Source organism: Sciurus vulgaris (assembly GCF_902686455.1).
Source record: "Sciurus vulgaris genome assembly, chromosome: 3".
NCBI lineage: Eukaryota > Metazoa > Chordata > Mammalia > Rodentia > Sciuridae > Sciurus > Sciurus vulgaris.
In genome coordinates, this window is record NC_136463.1 from 107,338,071 (window position 1) to 107,358,854 (window position 20,784).

The 20,784-nt window shown below is 35.4% G+C and overlaps 1 pseudogene across 1 annotated transcript in view; it reads right to left on the bottom strand.

Annotated features, from left to right (window-relative positions):
- LOC306658156 (methylosome subunit pICln-like) overlaps positions 1-14,184 on the bottom strand; it is a 48,174-nt pseudogene extending 33,990 nt beyond the window's left edge. The window contains exon 1 of the transcript in view: positions 13,954-14,184. The product of the transcript in view is annotated as a methylosome subunit pICln-like (transcript). The remainder of the gene's footprint in view (positions 1-13,953) is intronic.
- Positions 14,185-20,784: the final 6,600 nt, after the last annotated feature.

Below are 20,784 nucleotides of genomic sequence, written 5' to 3' on the forward strand. Positions count from 1 at the left end.
GGTAGGAAATATTTCCTATTTGCTCTCTGTTCACCTCCATTGTAGCATTTATATCATCATTATTATTTCCCTTTACTTGTTTTTCTTATCTACTAACATGGAAGGGCTCTGCCTTTTATTTCTATATCTTCATCACCTATTATGAATCTTGGATTATAGTTGGTAGTCAAATGTTGAATGAATTAATGGAAAATGAACAACAAAGAATTGATTGTAATTATATAAAATCTGAGTATTTGGGGGGTTTGGTTGTTTTCAGTTGGCAATGGCAATGACCAACAACACTAGGTCACATGTAAATCTATTCAGTTGGACATTTTTGGCTGTTAGGAACTTTGAAATGTATATTCAATCTTGGTTCCAATTAACTGTAGCAGCACTAAGTTATTCAACACAGAACATTGTAAGGCAAACACATAAATTCACCATATGGAGTCAAAAAAAGGTATTAGAAACAGGGGAAAAGTTACTGGTAAAATGTGACAAGGTTTTCAAACAGGAGCAATATTGTCAATTTAAATTACAGAGCCCTATTCACACTCACCAGGAAACAAAGGAATAAAGATTTTGACTTCTTTTGGAATATTTGGAAGATGAAATAGTCCTTGAATTCCCTATACCTGACTTCAAATCTAGCAACACATCAAAATATATGACCTATCACTCACCCACCTTTATACTCCGTCAAGGCTGGTTTCCTACTATTTCCTAAGTCCTTAAGGCAGGCTTCATGCCCTTATTCAAATTTGTTCCAATTTAAAATATTCTCTCTCCTCTCTGTTGTCTAATCAACTTTAGTTCTTCTCTGTCCTTCATTCTCAGTCTGATTCTCACCACCTACAAAGAGACTTCCCCAGTTACTCTGGCCCATGTGAGTTTTACCTTTTGTGATTTTCAACAATATTCATGTCTAGCACATTAATATGGCTCTTGTAGTACCCTTTTTATGGCGCCAACAATTCTTCATCCCTACCAGGAGCAACAACCCATTGAAGACCTTTTCACTGTCTCCACATCTATCATGTCTTCCTCTACAGCAGGTCTTTCTTATACTTGCTTATCAAAACCCCAGTCAGACATAGTTCCAACTATGCCTGTGGTGCAAAGGCATTCACATAGCTGAGCATGACGGGAGAAAAATGTCACCATACCAAGTATCCTCATTTTAAATACACGATTAGTAACCTTGAGTGGGTATTAATCTTAATGCTACCTGGAAATCTTTTTCTATTTCCCATTCTTCAGCGTTAGGGTTAGGGTTAGGTTTAGGGTTAGGGTTAGGGAGGGGGGCAAGAATGGAGGAAGGAAGGACTGTATAGAGGGAGACCGGGAAGCTCAATCATGTGAAGAGGTCCAAAAGCGGCTTAAAATTTTCCCTTCCAGTGGGGATGGCAAGAAAGAGACAAATGAAAGTCCTTCTTCTTCAGAGGGAGGTAGCCTATCAAGGAGGCCTAAAACTAATTGTTAGGAGGACTAGCTCAAGAGTTAGGCTGCCTGAATTTTTCAGATGGTACATTGGCAGGTAATAACGAAGTCTGTTGAAATGAATTGAATTCTGAAAAAGAATATAGGCAGTTGGCCTTACTCTGACAAAGGTGGAAATACAGAATTTCTTTTGTTAGGTATTAATTAATTTCACAGAAAAATACAACTTCTGGGAAGGAGGGAAACTTCTACAACTGCCCAGTCAGGAAGGTAACCCAAGCCAAGAAGGACTTTTAGTGTTGTTTGGCTCAGGGTATGCCAGTCACTCTGCTTATCTGATATGTACTTCTCTTAACAATCATGAATCTCTTATTGGCTTTTGTGCTAGGCATGAAAGAGGGTGTAAGCCTAATGTAAGACATTGTCATATCTTCAAGAAGCTTAAGTCAGGTGAGGTAAGAGACTCTCAAAGGCATGCACTTAAAGTTGGGGACATGGTGCAGAATTAGGTGTTAGGTGGTGTAAGGTGATAGGGCTCAGAGAAAAAAGTGAACAGAATAATCAGGTGCTTAGCTGATGGGTTTCGTTCCTTCTCATGTTGTTTGAGTACTGCCAGAGAATCCTGTGAATTAAAATGTGTATGTGGCTAAATGTGGAAGAATGCAGGATTATTGACAGAGCCCAGTGCTTGATTTTGCTAGTGTATCTCTTTGGAAGTTTTCAAGTGAATATCTATGAAATTTAACCTGTTTGATCTAGAGATCTAATCTTTCGGTAAATATTTGCCCGGGTGACTTTCTCCTTTAAAAAGTAACACAGTATCTTAAGGGCCCATTAATTTCATGTATATACAAATTCTTACTGTATTTTTTCAATGTTGGACACACATCTCAATGTTGGACAGTCCCATACATACCCCAGGAGAGTCATACATTGATAATGTTGTCATGAATTTAAAGGTAAAAATCTAGAGAACAATTGATAATATGAGGGGAAAAAACAAACTGGCCCCAGTGACCAACAGACGCACCCACCAGCATACACATGACAAAGTTCTCAAATCCCTGCTCACAAGGAAAGTGAGGGACTAAGTTGTAGCTTCAGGAGATAACCAAGTTCAATAATCTATTTCTTCAAATCAGTTACTCTTCTTTTTATTTAGTTACTGGCTCTCTAGTCTCTTCAATGTTTAGATGTTACATTTGTTTGGGCAGAGAGAAAAGGAAAGAGTGACATCAATAATTAAAAATGAACTGAGGGAGAGGCAGTAATGAGACACATTGTCCTTATAACTTAACAGTCTGGGATGCAGTTTCTGACTGATGTCACTTATTTCAGGAGGGCCCCACCCCCCATTCTCCCATGAGCAACTGCCAAGATCTGATGTAAACCAGTCTGCCCTAAATTTTATGAAATTTCTAAACAAAACAAAATAAAAAAAAACCTTCCTCTGTTCAGTCAGTTTTCCTAGACTGTGATCCTTGATGAGAGAAAAGTCCATGTCCAAATAGCATCAGAGGTCCACTGAAGACTTGAGGTCTGCTTCCACTTGAATTAATTTGGGATGGTTAAAAATAGTCATTTGACCCTTATTTGTCAAAATTGAGTCCCAGTGTTTACTAGTTCTAGTTTATTTGCAACTAATAATAATACTAGCTAAGGATTATTGGATGGTTGTTATGTGCTAGGCACTTGCTGAGCAAGAAACTCTAATTTGTATTGCTGTTAATGTAAGTGAATGGCAGCTTTCAAATAAAATTAAGTTGAATTTGATTGTGGACGAGCTAATCAAAGACAGTTGATTAAAGTGAACATTCCCAAGAAAATGATGAATTTATACTTTAAAACATATATCTTCCAATCTTGTGATATTTATCCAAGGCCTTTTCTTCCAGGATAAATCTACTAAATAGAGTTCTGCTTTGGGTTGTTGTGTTTTGTTGTTGTTTGGTTGGTTGGTTTGGTTTTTGTCTTTCAGAAGCTATACCAATGATTAATGGTCTACAATGTCCACATTTGCTTTCTTTAAAGAGTAGCAGGAACTTCAATACTCTTGGGAATGTATTCTTGAATGCAGAATACTTCTGGATTTTTAGGATTGTTCCCCTATCTTTTATAGTCACTTAATTCACACACCAATTATTTTTCAATTATTTGCCTTTCCAGAATTTTTTCAGGAATATCTATTTTGTTTTTTTATGAGTTAACATTCATTTTCATCTCTAATTAGATTAAACTAATTATAATAACAAGTATAGTTGACATAAACAGTTCAGGGAATAAACACAATTACCTCTTAAGAATTACAATTTAATTGGTGGAGGCAGAGCAGTGAATGCAAACAAGAGAGTAGAATACTAGTCTCAAACTAGTAATTCTGCATTTTTTTCCAAGAAAATTGAGTAGGCCAATTATTTAACCTCTCTAAACCTTAGTTTCTTTATCTTCAAAATGAAGGAAATAATAGTGTGTACTTCTAGGGCTGCTACTGAGATAAAGCAAAATTATTTCTGTAAGCTATTGGCACGTGGGAGGAACTCAATAAACAACACTTCTGAAAAAAAAAAAGTCAATTCTCTTCCTCTTTGCTCACTACTGTAATTATAACAGAGCCCTTTCCTTATCTGAAATACCTTTTCTCCCTCATGGTTCAGCTTATTCTTAACTCTTTCCTAATGCTTCACTTCTGTGTCACCCCCACTTATTCTTCTCTTCTAATAATTTACCATCCACAACATACTTTCAGCAATTTAATGTGATAAGTATAAAATTCCTGTATAGTCTGTACAAAACTCTTGTCAAATTTTTAAGCAATATAGTAGAACCACCATTTGACCCAGTTATCCCACTCCTCAGTTTATGCCCAAAGGACTTAAAATCAGCATATTACAATGATGCAGCCACATCAATGTTTATAGAAGTTCAACTTGTAATAGCTAAACTATGGAACCAACCTAGGTGTCCTTCAACAGATGAATGGATGAAGAAAATGTGGTGTATATATACACAATGGAATATTACTCAGTTTTTAAAAAGAATGAAATTATGTCATTTGCTGGAAAATGGATGGAGTTAGAGAATATCATGCTAAGCAAAGTAAGCCAAACCCAAAAAAACAAGAGCCAAATATTTTCTGATATGTGGGGCTAGGGAAGAATAGAGTTACTTTATATTAGGTAGAGGGGAGTGAAGGAAGGGGAAGGGGTATGGGGGTAGGAAGGATAATAGAGTAAAGCAGACATTATTGCCTCATGTACATATATGATTGCATGACCGATGTGATCCTACAACATGTACAATCAGAAAAAGGACAAATTATACTCCATTTATGTATGATTTATCAAAAATGTATAAATGCCTTCTACTGTCATATATAACTAATTAGAACAAATAAAAATATTTTTTAAAAAACCTAATCAGAAAAAAAGTCTTCAACAACTTTTTGTCTAATTAGATACATAACATTTGACTTTGTTAAAATAAAAATGCTCATTTGTTGACATTAATGAGTGAAAAGGCAAGCCACAGACTAGAGGTAAGCTTTTTTTTTGTGGTGGGGGGGAGTCTTGTGGATTGAATTCAGGAGTGCTCAACCACTGAGCCACATCCCCCACCCTATTTTGTATTCCATTTAGAGACAGGGTCTCACTGAGTGGCTTAATGCTTCACTTTTACTGAGGCTGGTTTTGAACTCGTGATCATCCTGCCTCAGACTTCCAAGCAGTTGGGATTACAGGCATGTGCCACCACACTCCACTAGAGGTAAGCTTTTTTGTAACATATATAGCTGACAAGATTTATATCCAGAATATACAAAAGATTCCTATCACTGAGGAAAAGAAAGAATTGAATAGATGCTTTTAAAAAAAGAGAAGTACCACAAAAGTATGTTTTATATTATTAGTTATCGAGAAAATTTGAGTTAAAATCACAATGAGGGGCCTGGGGAGATAGCTCAGTTGGTAGAGAGCTTGCCTTATAAGCACAAGGCCCTGGATTCGATCCCCAGCACCCCCCCCCAAAAAAAAAATCATGATGAGTTATTAATTTAAATTGAACACAATTGTTTAAAATTTCTTTAAAACCATTTTTAAAAGTTTTGGGGATGTGAAGCTCCTGAAGCTCTCTTCTGCTGGTCAGAGCATAAGTTGGAACAACTACTTTGGCAATATCTACTACAGCTGAACAAACACATACTCTATTACTCATTAATTCCACTTCAAGTATGTATTTTATTACTTTTTATTTTTTTAGTTGTTAGTGGACCTTTATTTTATTTATTTATATGTGGTGCTGAGAAGTGAACCCAGTGCCTCACACATGCCAGGAAAGTGCTCTGCCTCCGAGCCACAACCCCAGCCCCTAAGTATGTATTTTTAAAAGTTAAAATATAAGCTCTAAAACACAGATACAAGAATGTTCATAGTAGCCCTATTTATAATACTCCCAAATTAGGTGCCATACAAATATCCGTTGACAGACTAGTGACTAAATTGTGATATATTAACATAATAAAATACTATACAGCAACATATCAGGATGGAAGAAACCATGGAAGGTAGTTTTCCAATATGCTTGAGAAAGACAATGTGGAGAGGGCAAGAGCAAAGCATTCTCACAGGCCACGTGCATTAAATAGCAAGCACAAAGATTCAGTACACATATTCCAACAGGCCTAGACTATCAGGGGCTGACAGACAATAGTGAGAAAAATGTCTGGGAAAAAATTACAGTTCCATTGTGTAAAGTCTTGAAAATCGAGCTGAGGAATATGCCCTCTGTTCTGTGGGAAATGGGGAGCCACTGAAGGTTTTTGAGCAGTTTACACCTTCACGAGATTAGTAAGTGGTAAGTGGTGGAGAATGAAGGAGCAGAGGAACTAGAAGCTGGGCAATCAGGAGTCCGTCTCAAATGAACTAGGAGAAGAACTAGGTTGAGGTATTGCACATGGAAAGGAGAGGTGGAGTGCCAATGTCAAGCTAGAAACAAACTTGATAGAACTTGAAAATGTATGGACACTGGAGCAAGGGGAACAGAAGAGTCAAGGATAGACGATGATAGACAGGCTGTCCAGAAGGATAATAGTACTTTCACTGTGAGTAACCCTGTAAACTATTAAACCTTTTTATTTCCCTGTGTTCTATCTCAATTAAATCTGCATTCTATCTCAATTAAATCCATATTTTCTGAGAACATACTGCATATCATCTCTTATATCACCACCTCCTAATCCAATGCTTTGAAAATAGAGGTATTCTTAAATAATATATATATATATATACATACATATATATTTTATTTTTTGCTTTTTTTCATATTTATTCTTATTCTTTTTAGGTATACAAGACAGTAGAGTGTATTTTCACATATTATTCATACATGGAGTATAACTTCCCATTTTTGTGGTTGTTTATGATGTGGAGTTACACTGTTCATAAATGAACACAGAAAAGTTGTGTCTGCTTTATTCTACTGTCTTTCCTATTCCCATCCTCCTTCCCTTCCCTTCATTCCCCTTTGTCTAATCCAATTAACTTCTAATCTTCCCTCCTCCCTACCTTGTTGTATCTTAGCATCCGCATATCAGAGAGAACATTTGGCTTTTGCTTTTTGGGATTGGCTTATTTCACTTAGCATGATAGTCTTCAGTTCTATCTATTTACCGGCAAATGCCATAATTTCATTCTTCTTTATGACTGAATAATATTCCACCGAGTATACATACCACATTTTCTTTATCCATTCATTGGTTGAAGGGTACCTAGGCTGGTTCTATAGTTTAGCTATTGTGAAATGAGCTACTATAAACATTGATGTGATTGCATCACTGTAGTATGATGATTTTAAGTCCTTTGATATATACTAAGAAATGGGATAACTGGCTCAAATGGTAGTTCCATTCCAAGTTTTCTGGGAAATCTCCACATTGCTTTCCAGAGTGGTTGTACCAATTTGCTTTCCCACCAGCAATGTCTGAGTGTACTTTTTCCCCACGTCCTGACCAACGTTCATTGTTACTTGTATTCTTGATAATTGCCATTCTGACTAGAGTGATGTGAAATCTCAAAGTAGTTTTAATTTGCATTTTTCTAATTGCCAGAGATGTTTACCATTTTTTTCATATATTTGAAGACTAGTTGTATTTCTTCTTCTGTCAAGTGCCATTTTAGTTTCTTTGCCCATTTATTGATTGAGTTATTATCATATTATTATTTTTTGGTGTTGTTTTTTGAGTTCTTTATATAGCCTGGAGATTAATGCTCTATCTGACATGTAGGTGGTGAAGATTTTCTTCCATTCTGTAAGCTCTCTCTTCACATTCTTGATTGTTTCCTTTGCTATGAAGCTTTTTAGTTTGATTCCATTCCATTTATTGATTCTTGATTTTACTTCTTGTGCTTTAGGGGTCTTGTTGAGGAAGTCCATTTCTAAGCCAATATGATGGAGAGTTGGACCTACATTTTCTTCCAGTAGGCGCAGGGTCTCTGGTCAAATGCCTACGTCCTTGATTCACTTTGAGTTGAGTTTTGTGCAGGGTGAGAGATAGGGATTTAATTTCATTTTGCTACATATGGATTTCCACTTTTTCCAGTACCATTTATTGAAGAGGCTATCTTTTCTCCAATGTATGTTCATGGCACCTTTGTCCCATATGAGATAACTGTATTTATGTGGGTTTTTCTCTGTCTTCTATTCTGTTCCATTGGTCTTCATGTCTGTTTTGGTGCCAATACCATGATGTTTTTGTTATTATGATTCTGGAGTATAATTTAAGGTCTGATACTGTGATCCCTTCTCTTCACTTTTCTTGCTAAGGATTGTTTTTCTATTTTGCCTTTTATTTATCCAAGTTAATTTCATGACTGCTTTTTCTATTTCTGTGAAGAACATCACTGGACTTTCTAATAGGAATTGCATTAAATCTGTATGGTGCTTTTGATAGTATGGTCATTTTGACAATATAAATTCTGCCTATCCAAGAGCATGGGAGATCTTTCTATCTTGTAAGGTTTCTTCAATTTCTTTCTTTAGTGTTCTGTAGTTTTCATTGTAGAGGTATTTCACTTTTTTTGTTAGATTGATTCCCAAGTATTTTATTTTTTGAAGCTATTGTTAATGGCATAGTTTTCCTAATTTCTCTTTCACTTGATTCATTACTGATGTATAGGAATGCAATTGATATATGGGTGTTAATTTTATATCCTGCTACTTTGCTGAATTATTTATGCACTTTACAAGTTTTCTTGTGGAGGTTTTGGGTCTTCTAAATATAGAATCATGTTGATGGCAAAATATGAATAGTTTGAGTTCTTTTTTTTTCTATTCATATCCCTTTAGTTTCCTTCTTCTGCCTAATTGCTCTGGCTACAGTTGTAAGAAAAATGTTGAATAGAAGTGGTGAAAGAGAGCATCCTTGTCTTGTTCCAGTTTTTAGAGGGAATACTTTCAATTTTTCTCCATTTGGAAGGATGTTTGTTTGGGATTAACATATATAGCTCTTACAATGTTGAGATCCCTAGTTTTTCTAGTGTTTTGAACATGAATGGATGCTGTATTTTGTCAAATGCTTTTTCTGCATCTATTGAGATAATCATGTGATTCTCGTCTTTAAGTCTATTGATGTGATGAATTACATTTATTGATTTCTGTATGTTGAGCTAACCTTGCATTCCTGGGATGAACCTCACCTGATCATGGTGCTCTTTTTAATAAGTTTTTGTATGCAGTTTGCTGGTATTTTATTTTATTATTTTTTTATTAAGAGTTTTTGCATCTAATTTCATCAGGGATATTGGTCTGAACTTTTCTTTCCTTGATGTGTCTTTCTCTGGTTTTGGTATTAAGGTGATACTAGCTTCATAGAATGAGTTTGGAAGGGTTCCTTCCTTTTCTATTTCATGGAATAACTTGATGAGGATTGGTGTTAGTTCTTCTTTAAAAGTCTGGTAGAAGTCAACTGAAAATCTATATTGTCCTGGGCTTTTCTTTCTTGGTAGACTTTTGATGGTGTCTTCAATTTCATTGCTTGCAATTGACCTGTTTAAATTTTCTATGTCCTCCTGATTCATTTTGGGTAGGTCATATGTGTCTAGAAATTTGTTAATGTTTTTGAGATGTTCTATTTTATTAGAGTATAAATTTTTAAAAGTTTCTGATTATCATCTGTATTTCAATAGTGTCCATCATGGTATTTCCTTTTTCATCACAAATTTTAGTAATTTGAGTTTTATCTCTCTTTCTCTTAGTTTGGTTAAGAGTGTATCAATTTTATTTACTTTCTTCAAAGAATCAACATTTTGTTTTGTTGATTTTTGAATTTTTTTGTAGTTGTTTGTTTTAATTTCATTGATTTCAGTTCTGATTTTAATTATTTCCTGTCTTTAACTGCTTTTGGTGATGATTTTTTTTTCTTTTTCTAGGGCATTGAGATGTAAGTTTAGATTATTAACTTGGTGACTTTCTATTCTTTTAAAAAATGAGCTCAATGCAATAAACTTTCCTCTTAGAACCACCTTAATAGTGCCTAGAGATTTTGATATGTTGTGTCACTATTCTCATTTACTTCTAATTATTTTTTTTCCCTGACTTCTTCTGCTATCCATTGGTCATTCAATAGTGTATTATTTAGTCTCCAGGTATAGAGTAGCCTCTATTTTTAATTTTATTTCTGATTTTTAATTTCATCCCATTATGATCTGATAGAATGCAAGGTATTATCTCTATTTTTTTGCATTTGCTAAGAGTTGCTTTGTGGCCTAAGATATGGTCTATTTTAAAGACCAATCCATGTGCTGCCAAGATGAAAATGTGTTGAGTTACTGATGGATGAAATATTCTATATGTCTGTTAAGTCTAAATTATTAATTGTATTTTTTAGTTTTATAGCTTCTCTATTTAGTTTTTGTTGGGAGAATGTATCCAGTTATGAGAGAGGCATGTTAAAAGTAATCCAGTATTATTATGTTGTGGTTTTTTTGGTTCTCATAATTGAGAAGGGTGTGTTTGATGTACATATTTGGGGGCATAAATATTTATGACTGTTATATCTTGTTCATATATAATTCCTGTAAGCAGTATCCTTCTGATTAACTTAGTCTTGAAGTTTACTTTATCTGATATGAGGACAGAAACCCCTGCTTCTTTATGAGATTCATGTAAGTGATAATGTTTTTTTTCATCCTTTTTCCTTCAGTCTGCAGATGTTTTTGCCTATGAGGTGAGTCTCTTGGAAACAGCATATTGTTGGGTCTTGGTTTTTAATTCAATATGCCAGTCTGTATCTTGTGATTGATGAACTTAGGCCATTTATATTCAATGTTATTACTGAGAAACGATTTTTTCTCTTCCATTTTGATTCATTTCTGATTTTTACTTTGAATTAGTTTCTCCTTTGATAGATTGTTTTTCTAGAGTATTTCCTCCCTTTGCTGGTTTTCACTTTTATTTTTCATTTCATCTTTATGACTATTTTACTGAGTATGTTTTGTAATGAAGTCTTTCCAGTTGTGAATTCTTTTAACTTTTATTTATTGTGGAAGATTTTTATTTCATTGTCAATTCTGAAGCTTAATATTGCTGAGTACAGTATTCTTGGCTGTCATTCATTTTCTTTCAGAGTTTGATATATATTATTCCAAGACCTCCTAGCTCTGAGGGTCTGGGTTGAGAAATCAGCTGAGATCCAGTTTAGTTTCCCTCTAAATGTAACCTGTAATTTTTCTTTGGCAGCCTTTAAAATTCTAGCCTCATTCTGCATATTAGGCATTTTCATAATAATGTGCCTTGGTGTGGGTCTGTTGTAATTAAATATATTTGGGGTCTTGCAAGCCTCCTGTATTTGAGTTTTCGTTTCACCCTTTGGGTTTTGGAAATTTTCTGATATTATTTCATTGAAAAGATTATGCATTTCTTTTGTTTGTATACCGAGCCTTCGTCTATCCCAATAAATCTTAAATTTGGTCTTTTCAGATTTTCCCATATTTCTTGGAAGTTTTGTTCATGGCCTCATAACATCTTTTCTCCATGATCAACCCTCTTTTCAAGATTATATATTTTGTCTTCATTGCCTGAAACTCTGTCTTCTAAATGGTCTAGTGTGTTGGTTCTGCTTTCCATTGAATTCTTAATTTGGTTTATTGATTCCTTCATTTTGAGGATTTCTTCTTGAGTTTTTAAAAGAATCCCTATCTCTTTATTAAAGTGAATTTTTACTTCTTGTATTTTCTCTCTGATTTCACTCCTTACATCATCTTTTACCTCAGCGATCAGTTTAACTATGTACATTCTAAATTCCTTGTCTGACATTTCTTCAACTGTGGTGTTGATGGATTCTGTTATTGAAGTATCTTGGTTGGTTTGGAGTGATTTGTTCCCTTGCTTTCTCATGTTGCTTGTGTGTCTACCCATCTAACTCTGTGGAGCTGAGGTAGTATAGTTTCTACCCTGTGGACTTACAGTGTCCTTGAAGGTTTCCAGTACCCTCATTATTAGGGGGAGACAAATAACAACAACCAATGCAAACAATATACAGTATTAAACCAAATAGTTCCTGCTATGAGATCTACATTGTTAAGTGTCACAATAAACAGAAATGATACAACTAGTTATTGCCTGGAGTAAAAATAGTAAGTTTGCAAATGGGTTTATAATTTTGAAAGGTTGACTAGGAGAGAACTGAAGCAATTGAGAATATGGTGATTATAAGGCAGGAGGAGAGAAGTCAGAAGTGAAAAATAAAAGGAAGAGTGAAAGAGAGAACAATAGAGATTGACTGTTAGTAGAAGAAAAGAGGGAAAGAGAATGAAGGGGAAAAGATAAGAGAAAAAGTATGTGTAAAGTCAAAATTTTAAAAATTAAAAATAAAAATAAAAGAATACAAAACAAAACTGATATATACTAATCAAGTATCCTAGTTCTCAAAATATTGACCCATGAAAAATAATTGGCTTAAAAATACTACAAATGAGGAAAAAAACCCAATATGAATATGTATAAATGTCTATGAATCATTAAGGTCAAAATTAAACAGAGAATAGAAAAAAATCTCTATGAAAATTTAAAGAATTGTTTCCATTAGAGTTCAAAAGATCGTTAGCTTCCCTTTTCAGCAGTGTTGAGGGGGTGGCCTGGAGTGCGATGCTTACTCCACCCTAAGAGAAGGGTTGCTGGAGTGAGAAAGGTAATCCCATAAGCAGAATCCCTGGAGACAGAGTTTAGGGTTAGGTAGGCTCCGGTTCTTCACTGACTGACAGTTTGTCTGGAGATTTTAAACCAGCACATCTTCAGGGCCCAGCAATTGCCAGTCCATGATGGAAGACGGCCCTCCAGGATCTCCCTTGGATTCTACTCATGGGGTGGAGGAGCCAATTCTTAGTCCACTCTGTCACCTATAGACCCCACATTTCCTATCTCAGGTTTAGTCTTCGATCTCAATCTCTCCCCCTGCCACCACCCTGTTGAATTCCCGCCTGGGCATGTGTCTGCCAGCCCATTCTTCAAGCAGTCAGATTGGAGGGGGAGTGGGAGAGCTCCACGACCAGTATTCCCCTGTATAAACTCCTCTGCATGTTTGGTTTTCTCCTGTTCACTTAGGCACACTGTATGTCATGAAGTGTGGGTTTACCAGGCTTGAATTTTGGGCCAAACTCTGGTTAGCCAGGAATTGACTTCCCCAACTGACAGTTCCCTTACCGTGGCTGCAAAATTGTTCCTTCCTCTGTCCTGTGCACACAGTCAAGAGAGATGTGGCTTCTTTCCTGCATAAGAAAGATGTGCAGAACATCTTTCAGTTTAGTCAGGCAGTGTCTTTGATCTCTAAGCTTTCTGTACCCAGACATGTTTCAGGCCTCCTAAAAATAAGGGTTCCTTTAATTCCCTTATGCCTCCACTTTGTTCACAGAGGGACTGCTCTGGCTGGTGATTCTGGCCATGGCAGTGACAGTGGCACTGTGGATTTATTCTATATTATATTCAACCTTCTGAGTCTCTGATCTGCTTTGTCCAGTATTAAATCCCAGTAAAGTCTCCCCCTGCCTGTTTTTTTTTTTTTTTTTTTTCCCCCACCTACTTTGCTAAGAAGCTGCCTGTCTGCTTTCTTGGTTTCACACCATGGAGCAGCCAGGAAAGCTACCTCCTCTATTCTGCCATCTTGAAACCCCTTGTTTTTGTTTATTTTATTTTGTGGAACTAGGGATTGAACCCCATGTTAGGAAAGCACTCTCCCACAGAGCCATGTCCCCAACCCTTTTTTATTTAATCTTGAGATAAGATCTTGCTAAGTTGTCCAGGCTGACCTTGAACTTGTGATTCTCCTGTTTCAGCTTTCCCAATAGCTGGGATTATAGGTGTGCACTAGCACACACCAGGTCACCTGTTTGGTTTTCACTGTTATTATAATAGGAATATCACGTGGCCAAGACACACTCAGTGTTTCAGGTAAACCAGAAGTTTGACTCTGATTTCAGCATTAGCTTTGCCAAATTTAATACTGCGCTAGCCCCCAAACCAGTTGAGCAGGAAAGAACTTACAAAAACAATCAAAGAATCGTTGCATATCAAACACCTTTGTGTGTAATTCCAAGGGACCATCTGGATGTGAGAGTATTTGTCACAGTTTGTTGGAGTATTCTGTTGCACATAGTGTCTGGTGTGGACCTGCTTCCTGGTCTCTGAATGGCCGTCTTTGTACCTACTCTTCACATGGCAGAAGGGGTGAGAGTTTTCTGGGGTTCCTTTCACAGGGGCAATAATACCACCCATGAGGGCTCTGCCTGAAGCCTAATTTCTTCCTAAAGTCCCCATTTTCTAATGCCATCGCTTTGGGGGTTAGGATTTCAGTGTATGAATTTGGAGGGATTCAGACACGCAGTTCACTGCAACAGTAAACTTTAAGAAACTGTGACAAACACTATAAGAGTAAGGTTAATTTGAATATTTATGTAGCCAAATATTCAAATTATATATTTTATGTATATATGTATATTTTATGTATCCAAACTGGTGTCAGAAACACCTTCCTCAAACATTCCCAATTAAACAAAGAGCCAAAATCAAAAGGCAAAATGTGTAACTCTCCATTTGAAAGAGTTGAACAGCTGTCCTCAGGGGCGCCAAGTCCACTGTAGAGTTCAAAAGAAAACAGAATACCCCCAATAGCACTTCACGTCATTTTCACTTAGAAAGGTTTATGATGTCTTAAAACTTTCATCCTTCTGGGACTTTGAATATTTCAGTATTTCTGTGATATACTGTGAAGGAAAATGGAATCTGACATCTCACAGGCAGTTGGGTTCCACTTAAGTATTGCCTTTTTATTTTCTCTCCCAAATGTTGTATAGGTTGTGATTATGTTGGAAAATTAAACCGCTAAGTATCCTTTAATTTATACATTGCTTCAACTAACACTTATTGAGGACTATTTTTGAACTTAAGCTCTTTTTCTTTTTTTTTTTTGTAAAGGAAATTTCCTTTTTTTAAAAAAAATTTATTTTTAGTTGTTGATGAATCTTTATTTAATTTTTTTTATTTATATGTGGTGCTGAGAATTGAACCCAGTCCTTCAAACATGCCTGGCAAGCGCTTTACCACTGAGTTCCAGCCCCAGCCCTGAACTTAATCTGTTTAAGGAAAGAAACAATATCTTCTCCTTCTTCTTCCCCTAGCCTGAAATCCACTGTACAAAAGGACTCAAATAATGTTTGTTAGAAAAAAAGAGAATGAGTAGATGAAAGAATGCCATGCATGTATTAGCTGTCAAAATTATAAATTCAGAACTGAGCACAGTGGCAAGTGCATATAGTCCTAGCCCTTGGGAGACTCAAGCCAGAGGATCATTTGAATTAAGGAGTCTGAGACAAATCTAGGCAACATAGAGTTTATCCTCAAACAAACAAATGGACAGCAAAAAAATGTGAGTTCACTATAATGATTGCCATTGATAAACTGACAAGACTGTCAAACATATACTGATCATCTAATATAATGTTTAATTTCCCAGAGTGTGTTTCATGGAACTCAGATCTTCAGGGATTACATAACGAAAAAATAATAATAATAATTTTATGGTTAAATAAATGTGTGGGAATTCATGTGTTACTTAGCCCCTCTCTTATGGATTTGCAATTCATTCTAAGTTACTGAAACCCCTGAAAAGTCTTGCAGTAAATAAGCCTTTTGGTCTACCATTAACAAAATAAAAACAATATGGTCATCTCCATATATGCAATATAAGCAAAAAAGATTTCAGGACATGAGGTCACTATACAAAGACTAACTGTATTTTTGTATACTAGCAATTACAAATTAGAAATTGAAATTAATAAAAACCATTACTTACAGTAATATCAAAATATAAAATGCATAGGATAAATAAGTTAAATATGTGCACATTACAGAATTTTGCTGAGAATTTAAGATTATATTAATAAGTAGAGAGACACACTATGATCATATTTCCAAAGGGTCAATATTTAGAAAGATATCAGTTTCCCCAATATGTTATATAAATTCTAAGAAATTCAAATCAGAATCTCAGAAGCATTTTTTTTTTTTTTGGTTATAGAAACTGTTTGATCCTAAAATTCCAAAGGAAATGAAAACAAAAATAAAATGAAATGTGGATTTGGGGAAAGGAGAAGTTAGAAGTGTAGAGGTTTAAATGCAATTGAACTCAAATTGTTATCAGTTTTAATGTGTTATAAAAATAAAATATTTTATAGACATTCCAAGGTAATCCAATAAAATATATCTATAGAAGTTACACAAAAGAGGGACTGGGGAGATAGCTCAGTTGGTAGAGTGCTTGCTTTGTAAGCACAAGGCCCTGTGTTCGATCCCCAGCACCCCCCCAAAAAAAAAAAAAGAAAAGTTTCACAAAAGAAAAAGGAATCAAGGCATATTAATACAAAAAAATTAATGAAACACAAAGGGTAACAGGAAGGGAGAAAAGGCAGACAATAGAACTACAATAGGCTAATAGAAAGTAATGAACAAAATGATAATAGTAAATTATTCCGTCAATAATTATTTTAAATGTAAATGGATTAAATACTGCAATCAAAAGATAGAGTGACTGAATAGAACAAAAACCAAGACACAACTATATACTGTCTACATCACTTTAAAATTAAGGACACACATAGACTGATATTGAGGGGACAAGAAAAGATATTCCATGCAAATGATAAGGAAAAGAGAACAGGGGTGGCTGTATTTATATCACAAAACATAAATGTTAGGTCAAAAAACTCTCCCAAGAAACAAAGAAAGTTACATAATTATAACAGAGTCAATCCACCGGGAAAATGTAACAATTATAAACATATATTCATCCCAAATATGAACACCTAAATATATAAGATAATGTTGACAGAACTGAAGGGAGAAAAAGACAGTAATATAATAATAGTAGGAACTTTAATACTCCATTTTCAGTAATGGACAGGATATCCAGACAGAAGCTCAATCTGGAAACAGAGAACTTGAACACTATATACCAAATGGACCTAATATACAGATTTAGAATTTTCTATCCAATAGCAACAGAATATACATTCCTTTTAAGAACACAAGGAAATTTCTCCAGGTTAAATCTCAAAGTAGGTCACACAAAAAATTTAAGAATTCATAATTAAGAAGATTAAAATATCAAGGACCTTTTCTGACCATAATAGTATGAAACTAGAAATCAATAACAGGAGGAAAATTGGAAAATGCAGATATGAGGAAATTAACACACTCTTAAATAACCATTGGATCAAAGAATAAATTCAAAAGCAAACAGAAAATATGTCTAGAAAATAAAAGTATAACAAGTCAAAATTTATGGGATACAACAAAAACTGTAAAAAAAGGAAAGTTTATTGTGATAAATATATACATTTAAAGAGAATAAAATTCTCAAACAACCTAACTTTATACCTCAAGGAATTAGAAAAAGAACAAAGTCAGCAGAAAGAAGGAAATAAAGATTAGAGCAGAATAGACAAAAATGATAGAAAAAAAAAATGAAACTAAGAGTTGTTTTTGAAAAGATAAACAAAATTATTAGTTAGACTAATAAGAAAAAGAAGACTCAAACAAATAAATGAGAAAAGAAGGAAGAGACATTATAATTGATACTATAGAAATAAAAAGGATCATAAGAAGCTGGGTCTGGTTGCATACCTGTAATCACAGCAACTTGGGTCTGAGGCAGGAGAATCAAAAGTTTGAGGCCAGCCTAAGTAACTTAGTAAGGCCCTATCTTAAAATAAAAAAATTAAAAGGGCTGGGGATATAGCTTAGTGGTCAAGCACCCCTGGGTTCAATTTCCATTACGCCACCCTAAAAAAAACAAAGGACCATGAGAAAACTACCAGGAAAATTACATTTCCAAAAAACTAAATAAACTAGAAACATACAACATACAAAGACTAAATCATGAAGATACAGATAGTGAACATACATAAAACTAGTATGAAATTCAATTCAATAATCAAAAGTCTCCCAGCAAGGGCCAGATGACTTAACTGATAAATTTTATCCATCATTTAAAGAAGAATTAATGCCAGTCCTTCTCAGATGTTTCTAAAACACTAAATAAGAGGGAACACTTCTAAACTCATTTTATCAACGTTGATACCAAATCCAGACAAAGCACAATCAGAAAACAAGCATCTGAACAACAACAACAACAACAGAAACACTACAGACCTATATTCCTGATGAATTATAGGTGCAAAAATTCTCAAAAATATTAGTAAACCAAACCCAACAGTATATTAAAAGATCATAAATCATAACAAAATGGGATTTATCCCTGGGATGAAAGGATGATTTAGCATATGAAAATCAATCAGTGTGATACCCTATTTATCAGAGTAAAGGACAAAAATCCCATAATTATTTCAATAGATATAGAAAAATCTTTTGATAAAATTAACTACTACTTCACGATAAGAACTCTTACATTAGGAATAGAAAGAAAATACCTCAACACAATAAAGGCCATATGTGAAAAGCCCGCAGCTTACATCATACTCAGTGGTAAAAGCTAAAATCATTAATTTCCTCTAAGATCAGGAACAAGACGAGGATGCCCACACTTACTACTTGTGTTCAGCATAGCACTGGAAGGTCTAGCCAGAGCAATTAGGCAAGAAAAAGAAATAAAAGTCATCGGAATTGGAAGTGAAGAATAAAAATTGTCCCTGTTCACAGACTACATGATTATATATTTATAAAGTCCTAAATAATCCACTAAAAGACATGTTAGAACTTACAGATTAATGGGTTGGAGATATAGCTCTGTTGCTAAAATGTTTGCCTCGCAAGCACAAGGCCCTGGGTTCAAGTCCCCAGCACCACCAAAACAAAAAATCTTACAAATTAAGTAAATTGCAGGATACAAAATCAACACACAAAAATCAGTTGCAATGATATGCACTGTGTTAGGCAGCTTTGTGTTGTTACAATGAAATATTTGAGATAACAAGCTTATAAAGAAAAAAAAGACTTAACTTTTTCCCACAGCTTTGAAGTTTCCAGTCCATAATCAATTGATCCCATTACTTTGGTGAGGCAGCACACCATGACATGGACACAGCAGAGCAAAACTCTTCGCTTCACATCATGAACAACAACAACAAGAGAGGAAGAAGCCAGAGTCCCAGAATCCCTTTCTTCCAGGAGCACTAGTTGGCAGTACATTCAGCCACAATTAATTTCTATTATTAATATATGAGCTAGAAAATCTGGCTTTTAACAATGAAGTGCCACCACCATGGTATATGTCCTAGATATCATAATTATCAATTGCCTGATTCTTATTCTGTAGGTAGAAACTGTTTTGTAAATAGTGATTTTTTAAAAATACCCCTAGTATCGCTGACCACAGACAGATAAATTAATTCTCTGGAGGAAAATTTTTGTTCTATTACCTATTCTGGCTTTATCCTTAGAAAGAAAGACTTTTCCCTTCATGTGGCTTTGGGCTGAGGTTTCTTTAGCTTAAAAAAAAAAAAAAAAAAAACAAAAAAACTTACTCACAAATGCCTGTTTCCAAACACAGGTGTTAATTCTGTGATTGTTATGGTTTAGATACAAGGTGTCCCCCAAAAGTTCATGTGTGAAACAATGCAAGAAAGTTTAGAAGTAAAATGATTGGGTTAGAGTTTTAGCCTAATCAGTACATTAATCCCCTGATAGGGATTAACTGGGTGGTGACTGTAGGCAGGTAGGGTGTGGCTGGAAGAGGTGGCTCTCTGGGGGTGTGCCTCTGGGGTATACATTTTGTCCTTGTGGAGCAGAGCTTTCTCTCTGCTTTCTGGCACCATGTTCTCAGCTGCTTTCCTCTGTTGCACCCCTTCTGCCATGATGTTCTGCCTTGCCTCAGGCCCCAAGGAATGGAGCTAGCTGTCTATTGACCGAGACCTCTGAAACTGTGAGCCTCCAAATAAACTTTTCCTCCTCTAATTGTTCTTTTCAAGTCTTTTGGTTGCAGCAGTGAAAAGGCTGACTAAAACACGTGTATTGCTGTGAACAAAGTGGAGCTTCGTGGGACTGTCTTTTTTGCTGTTAGTGTTTACTTATCTGAAAAACAAGACTATGTTCATGATTTGTCTTGTCATGTTTTGTGGCTTGTGACAATAATGTAATATTATGTATTTTACATAGAGCATTTTTGTGTATGATATTTATTGTCTTTATATCCCTATAAAGTAGAAATTTTATAATTTGGCCAAAGTAACACATTAAGTCAAGAGAAGAACCAAAATACAAGCTAAGATTTCTTCAACTCCCCTTTCTCATCACAACTCTAATTTTAAGGACATTGGAAATAAGAATGAGACAAGTGCAATGGCGCACCCCTATAATCCCCAGCAGCTTGGGAGGCTGAGGCAGGAGGATTGCAAGTTCAAAGTTAGTCTCAGCAACTTAGCAAGGCACCTAGCAACTCAGGGAGACCCTGTCTCTTATAAAATACTGTTTTAAAAGATCTGGGGATGTGGCTCAGTGGTTAAGCACCCTGGGTTCAATCCCCAGTACCAAAAAGAAAATAAGAATGAGGGAGCAGAATGAGGTAGCTTAGTGACTGAGGTAGCAATATTTTTCCAATGAGAAGGAGATACAAAGTCCTGTCCACTCTCCAGCTTCCACTCCTGCTATTTTCCCCACTTACTTTCTCTACTTCAGTCACATTGGTTTTCTTTCCATAATGGAGTAGATTAAGCACCTCCCCACCTCCCAACTTTCATGCAGATTCTTCCTTCCTCATACCTCCTCAACCTTCCTCACTGTCCTTCAGGCTTTCATGTACATGTCTTTACTTCCCAGTTAAAGTGAAACGCATGCCTAACTTGGCTCACCTCTTCCCCACGG